The following is a 7,368-nucleotide window of genomic DNA, read 5'->3' on the forward strand; positions in this document are numbered from 1 at the left end:
GGAAATGAGCACTTATCTCCAGAAACTAATGGGATAATCAATATCTATTCACAGAGGTTACATTTAAAAGACCTCTTGATCATTTTGAAATGCACTCGTTCTGCCTACTTTTTTCAAAGTATTTTACTATATTGCCTTGCTGATGCTGTTTAAGCATTTATACTCCATCTGGGCTGTTACCCAGAGGTCAAATGTCTCATTCTATTTGTTAAGGCAATAAATGTGAATCATTTTCACTCGCTTACCCCTTACAGCACTGGCAAATCCATGGGATATTCCAGTCTCCCTGGACCAGCAATTTAAAAACAAATGTTCAGCTTAGACAGTAATATTACAGTAATAAAGCTATTCATATAACAAATCATTTGATAAGGTTGTTAGATCAGGCTTATATAACTAATATAAACACCATTTCTTTGTTAAATTAATATAAATTCGATAGTTTACTTCTGTTTACTTTGTTATTTCTTTTGACTCTTCTCTATTCTCTCCATTAATCTCTCGCTTCTATGCAATTTGTGTACATACTGTACTTGCTTTGTTTGGTAACATAACAGTCAGCGCTCTTCAAAGTATTCATTGTAACTAAATTTCTTTGAGTCTTTCCTGAGATGAAGCCTATATTGCGAGCTTTCCTTCCTTATATTTCAAACTTTAATTTTATTTCCTATCTGATATCTTGTATTGTATCTATGCCCTACTGTTTAAAAGAAAGTCAAATTAAAATACTTTCCTTACCTGTAACGAAGCATCACCCAGAGTGGGTGGGAAGTCAATTGGTGGGATTTAATAGAGGCTCAGCAGTTAAAATAGCTCAGGTCTTATTGCTGGAGCAGCGCTGCCCGTCCACCCAAAACTCGCCCGGAGTTAAAATTGGTCTTATTATAGGTATGGACAGTGCCAATTTTCTTGGAACAAATAGACACAATCAACCACTGGACAAGTTATCTTGTCTACAGCATTGGCTGCGCGATCATTCCTGGATGGTCCTGGGCACAGTAACAACAACATACATTTCTAGCAGTTCTTACGAAGGGTCATCGACCTGAAACATTAACTCTGTTTCTCTCTCTGCAGCTGCTGCCTGACCTGTTGAGTATTTCCAATATTTTCTGTTTTTATATTATACATTTCTAGGGATTGACTTATTGCTATAATTACGGTAAAGCTCAATTATGCTGGAAACGGAACACAATCGACTCAGTAAGCCTTTTGCACAGCTAATCAAAGTGTGCCAATGTCCGATACGCAGAAAATAGGCCCTTGTTTCTTTGTCATATTGGTGAATTAAAACCCTGATCACGTCTGCACAAATGCAAGACTTTTTGTTTATGATTTCTGCTGTTGCTCATTTCATACTTGCATCACTGCATAACCAGTTCAAAGCGTTTCCAGTACTTTTTATCCCCGGCCTCTGTCTCAGGTTCAAACTGACTGATTGCCACCTCGCAGTCCTATTTCACCCTGAGCTGAGCTTCGGAACCTATATACGCTCGATCACAAAGACCGCCTATTTCTACCTCCGTAACATTGCCTGTCTCTGCCTCTGTCTCAGCCTATTTCTTACTGGAACCTGCATTCATGTCTTTGTCCCAACTCCAGACCCAACTATTCCAGTGCTCTCTTCTGCCCAGCCTCACATCCTCCACCTTCCATAAACTTCAGCTCCATAAACTAAAGCTTTGCTGCCTGTATCCTAACACACACCAAGTCCTGCTCACCCATCATCCTCTAATATAAAATGGCTCCCGGTCTACCAACCATTCAAATTTAAAATTCTCATCCTCCTGTTGAAATCCCTTCATGGCCTTATCCCTGCCTATCTCGGTAACCTCCTCCAGCCAAAAGCCCTCGGCGCTCAATCAACCCTGATCTCTTATGCATCTGCCACTCCTTTCACCCCCAACATTGGCAGTTGTGCCTTCAGCTGCCTAGGCCCTAAGCTCTGAAATTCCCTCCTTAAACCTCTCCACCTCTCCATCTCAGACCCGAGCCTTTAACCTCTTTTTACACTTCCTTCTCCCGCTTTTTCTCTCTTTCCCTCAATGGTCAATATCTAACGTGTTGTAAAATTGTTGTGAAGCACCTTGGGACATTTTACTATGTTAAAGGTGCTTATTATTAAGGTTATTATTATTATCTCTCCTCCTTTAAGGCCCTCCTTAGAACCTACCTCTTTGCCCAAATTTTTAGTTGTCAATTTTTGTTGGATTACACTTCTGTGAAGCGCCTTGGGATGTTTTTTGATGTTAAAGGTGCTATATAAATACAAGTTATGTTTGTTGAGTATACACTGCCACCTGATTATGTAGTGAATTTTAACTTTTTCTTTAAACAGTGGGGATTGTTCTCCTAATTAGATTTTATACACAGATATTGAGGAAGATCTTTGAACAGAAAGCACTCCTTCCCAAACCTTTCTTTCCCACTAACCTACAGTGTGGATATGTGAATAGTCCAGCAGAACTCAGAATCAATCGAGAATTTTATGCAGATGCTGTCAATAGTTCATTGCACCGAGTAATGTAGAAAACAAAAACCCCTTCTGTACTAATGAAAAAAAGCACCAGAATAATTGAGCATTCTGTTGAGTAATGCTACCTGGTGGCTTGATAAGCATCTCTATCTGTTCAAAGAATATAGAAAAATTGTGCCAGGGGACTGTATGGGTGGCAACGATTACTCCTTTAACAAATGAGACAGGGACAAGATAGGAATTTAGAGGCCTGTTAGGCTAACTTCAACTGCTGAGAAATTCCTGAGGGTGAAATTCAATGTTGGTGGGGGGTACAGAATGGGCGATAGCGGATCAGCAGCCCATTATACATCCTACCTAATTTTCATTTTAGGCAGGGTTTACATTTATATAGCGCCTTTCATGACCTCAGGACATCCCAAAGGGCTTTATAGCCAATGAAGTACTTTTCGAAGTGCAGTCACTGTTGTAATGTAGGAAACGTGGCAGCCTATTTGCACACAAGCAAGCTCCCACAGACAGTAATGTGATAATGACCAGATAACCTGTTTTAGTGTTGTTGATTGAGCAATAAATATTGGCCAGGCCGATCCACTACTCCCCATTTTGTGCCTCTGCTGAATTTGAATTTCATCCCGCCCTCCCTAGAGTCTATAATAAATGATGAAATGACTCAGCACTTTGAGAAACATAACTCAATGAGGACCATTAAGTGGGGGTTTCTAAAGGACACCTCATGGCTGACCAACCTTATAGTACTCTTTGAAGTATTAACAGAGGATCAATAAAAGAAATGCAATGGATGATATTTATATGGATTTTCAAGGGCATTTGATAAAGTTCTACGTAACAGATTTATGGCAAATAAAATGGAACATGAAATTAAGGGGAGTGTGGTCACATGGGGAAAGAATTCATTGTATGATAGCAAGCAATGGGAAATTTCTCATACTGGAAGAATGTGGTAAGTGGTATTCAACAGAGGCTGTGTTGGGCCAGTCTTATTTACAATATACATAATTGATCTGGATTTTAGAATTGGAGGAGCAACATCAAAATTTGCCGATACTTGTAGCAGCGAATTGGGAGGTTTGACAAATTGCGAGGTAGATTGTAAAAGACTGCAGGAGGCTGTAGATCGGTCAGTAGAATGGGCAGATAGGTGGCAGATGCAGTTCAGTCTGGAGAAATGTGAAGTATTGGGCCGAAAATTGCGGCCTCACCAGGTGCGAAGTGCACAGACGCCCGGCGAGACCTCACAAAAGCTGGTTCTCGGCGTGCAATGTGCATGCAGCAAGAACTGACTTTTCCGATCTGTCAAAATTTCTTTAGACAGATTCTACGCATCCCCGCAGGAAGGACATCCGCGCGGCAGAGATTGGGCTATTTGCCCAACTCATGCCCAGCGAATGTCCTTCAAACTTTTACACCTGGTAAAAGCAGGAGTATAGGCTACTTTTACCAGCGTAACACTTTTAAAACATAGAAAAATTAAATTTAATCATTCATTTTTATATTAAAAACCCTGTCCGTTAAGGTAAGTTTATTTTTAACCCTATTAAAACACATTAAAAAAACCCAAAATATTTTTGTTTCTAAAATATTTAATTACATTTAATTTCAATTAATTTTAAATATGTGAGGAGTTTTTTTTAATTTATTGTGCTATGTTTCTTGTTTTAGGAGGTGTTGGGGTAAAAAGGAGACTTCTCTCCTTCAAGGTGAACTAACTGATATAGTTAATCGACACCTCGCCCAGCTTCCCACTGTATAACGACCACGGAAGTAAACAAACAAAATCTCAGGTTTACCGGTTTTATTACGAGCAATGCACGGGAAGGTTCAGTCTCAAACCTCCAAAATACAAGAGGTTTCAAGTACAATTTATACAGGTTTTGGAGAGGAGCTCCCTCCTACAAAATCCTCGATAGGTCTAATCCTATCAGCAAAGTTACATTGATTTGTCGACTCTTATCAAACTGTCTCTGAGTGGTATATGCAATTGCCCATCTTCTATGATGTTGTTCCATGACTTGCACTTTGCCACAGTATAATAGATGCCTAAACTAGCTTCCTTATCTCTTCCTCAGAGACTTCTGATCAACAACTGCTGATTTTGCTGTTTAAATATTACAAAGGTTACGGATTCAGTTTAATGCGTTATATATTTGTGCTATACCTATATATGCAAGTATTACATACATAGACAATTATACAGACCCTCCTAATACTGATAAGTTCACTACCTTTAGCATAAATCTGACCACCTATTTGCAACTTTTACAATTTATCTCTTACAGGGGGGATTCACATTGATAGTAATGGGACTTCCCGATATTATCAACGAGAATATTAGATAGTGATTGGTGGTCCAGGCCCACATGATTCCAACATATGCACCCGTACGTGAAAGACACCTGCCCATACAGTGCGCAGCGAATGAAGGCCTCAGACCGGTATCGTAGGTTCCTCCGGGACCACCAGGTCAGAGGCATTCATCCGAATGAAGCCTCCGACCACAATTTTAGGCCCAATATATTTTGGTTGTAAGAACAGGGGAAGGAAGTACACCACATTTTAAAGAAGTAGAGAACCAGATGGACCCTGCTGTGCAGATGCACAGGTCATTAAAACATATGCTGAGGGGGATTGACAGGGTCGTTGCTGAGAGGTTGTTTCTCCTGGCTGGAGAGTCTAGAATTGGGGGGCAGAGTCTCAGGATAAGGGACTGAGATGAGGAGGAATTTCTTCACTCGGATGGTTGTGAATCTTTAGAATTTTGTACCCGAAGGGGCTGTGGATGCTGAGATAGATAGATGTTTGGACTCTAGGGAAATCAAGGGATTTGGGGATCGGGCAGGAAAGTGGAGTTGAAGTCGAAGATCAGACATGATCTTATTGAATGGCAGAGCCAGCGGAGCAGGCTCAAGGGGCCGTATGGCCTACTCCTGCTCCTGGCTCTTATGTTCTTATATTCTTATTAAAGATGCCAGCACAAATAAGCTATTGAAAAGGCAAATAGAATCCCTGGTTTTGTATTTAGAGGAATAAAATACAAAATAAGGAGCTAATGTTGAATTAGCACAAGACCTTAATTAGGCCCCAGTTGGTGTATTATGTGTAGTCTTCAGTGCTCTCTTTGTAGGAAGTGTACAAAAACAGTGAAAAGGTGGCAGAATAAATTCATTGGGATTTTACCAGGGATAAATTATGAAGAAAGACTGAGAAGTTTTAACTTTTCTTGACTAGAGCTGAAAAGGTTAAGTGATTTACCGTCAGACGCCTGTCAGATTATGAAGGGTTATGATTAGGTAAGTAGTGATCGATTGTTTCCACTGGTCAGCAAGATGATGACAAGTGGGAACAAATGTAAGATAATCACAAAGAATTAAAGGGGAGGTTAGAAATAATTTCTTTACACAGAGGGTGATACATGGGGAGAAAACAGCAGCTCAGATATGATGAGACTATTTTTGTGCTGTAACATTCTATGAGTACGTGCCATACTAAATGGAATAATATTTTGCTTTGTCAGATACATTTGTGTAAAGTAGCTCCCCCAGTACAAGTTAAATGTAGTTTTATTATCTAAATGCTCATCTTTTATCTTATCCTAGGAAATCTGTCTCATTCCAAGAGCAAAGGTGCGACAGTCCCGCGAATGCGAACTCCCCAACGTTCCATGAACCATTCCAAGGTAGACCCGAATCCTAGACTACTCTATGCAATGCTGATCTGTGCTTTCTTTCTTTAGCACTGCTTTCCATTGCCCACATTGCCATCTACCATATGTTTTACTGTGAAATGGTGAATGTTTTTAAATACAGTGAACAGTGATAATCTAGTTTTGGCAGCTTGGGGTGGGGGAGGGTGGGCAGGGTGCGGGATGGATCTCAAGATTTGGCCGACTTGGCAGGAAGGGGCCAGAGTTGGGAATTGTGGAATGCCAACAGACATAACTAGGCTGAAGGTTGAGCCGGAAACTGCATAGACTTATTGGTCGACCCTGGAGTCTGAAGACGGGTGTCAGAGATTCCTGGGAGCGAATTGGAGGGGGTCTATTAAAGTCACATTAGCCAACCTCAAATTTATTGGCGTTTCATGACTCTTCCTGACCCCCACTGGCTCCACTACTGATAATGATATAAGTGTATGAAACCATTGAAGATTATCAAGACAGGAATGGCATGTGGATCTTTTCCTTCAGAAATGTTGCGGTCTTCAGCAGCTTAAAATGTTCAGGCTTAATTTTGGTACTGACTTGCTGCCACTGGATTTAAACAATTTAATACTTTTGAAGCATTATGCTCTTTTTACCTCACTAACGGTGTGACAGGATTTTGGTGATGGCTTGTTTTACAAGTCAGGAACAGTATTAATCATTATCATAGGTACAGACTCTGTAAACGTAGTAATTTTATGACATCCTTGCAGCCTGTATACTGACCCATGCAGTCATTACCATCACCTCAGAGGGATAGCATTCTTAATCAATTCTTCAGGTTCAATAAAATAATTTACATATTGATGCTTGCGGCAGGAAGGGGCTTTCCAATGATCGCATGTGATGAAACAACCCTTTAAAGTTTTTAGCATTATCGGCGGCTGTTAATCCCCGCTACTCAGTTGTGATTCTGATGTGCTAAGAACAGCCCACCCTGGATATGAATGTACAATCTTGGTCATTTTAAAGAAAATTGTGAACAAAATACTATTTTGGTCCATGAGTTGTATTTTGTGGTAATAAAGACCACAAGTAGTATTTAGCTGCTTGTATCTCAGTGGTTCAATAGTTCTTGAGTGTGGTCAAGTCTTGGCACCAGATCCCTTCATTATAGAAAAGATCAGCGAACTAGTGAAGGCTTTATATTGTGTCTTGTACCTGAAGGAAC

Source organism: Pristiophorus japonicus, chromosome 5, assembly GCF_044704955.1.
Source record: "Pristiophorus japonicus isolate sPriJap1 chromosome 5, sPriJap1.hap1, whole genome shotgun sequence".
Taxonomy (NCBI): Eukaryota; Metazoa; Chordata; class Chondrichthyes; family Pristiophoridae; genus Pristiophorus; species Pristiophorus japonicus.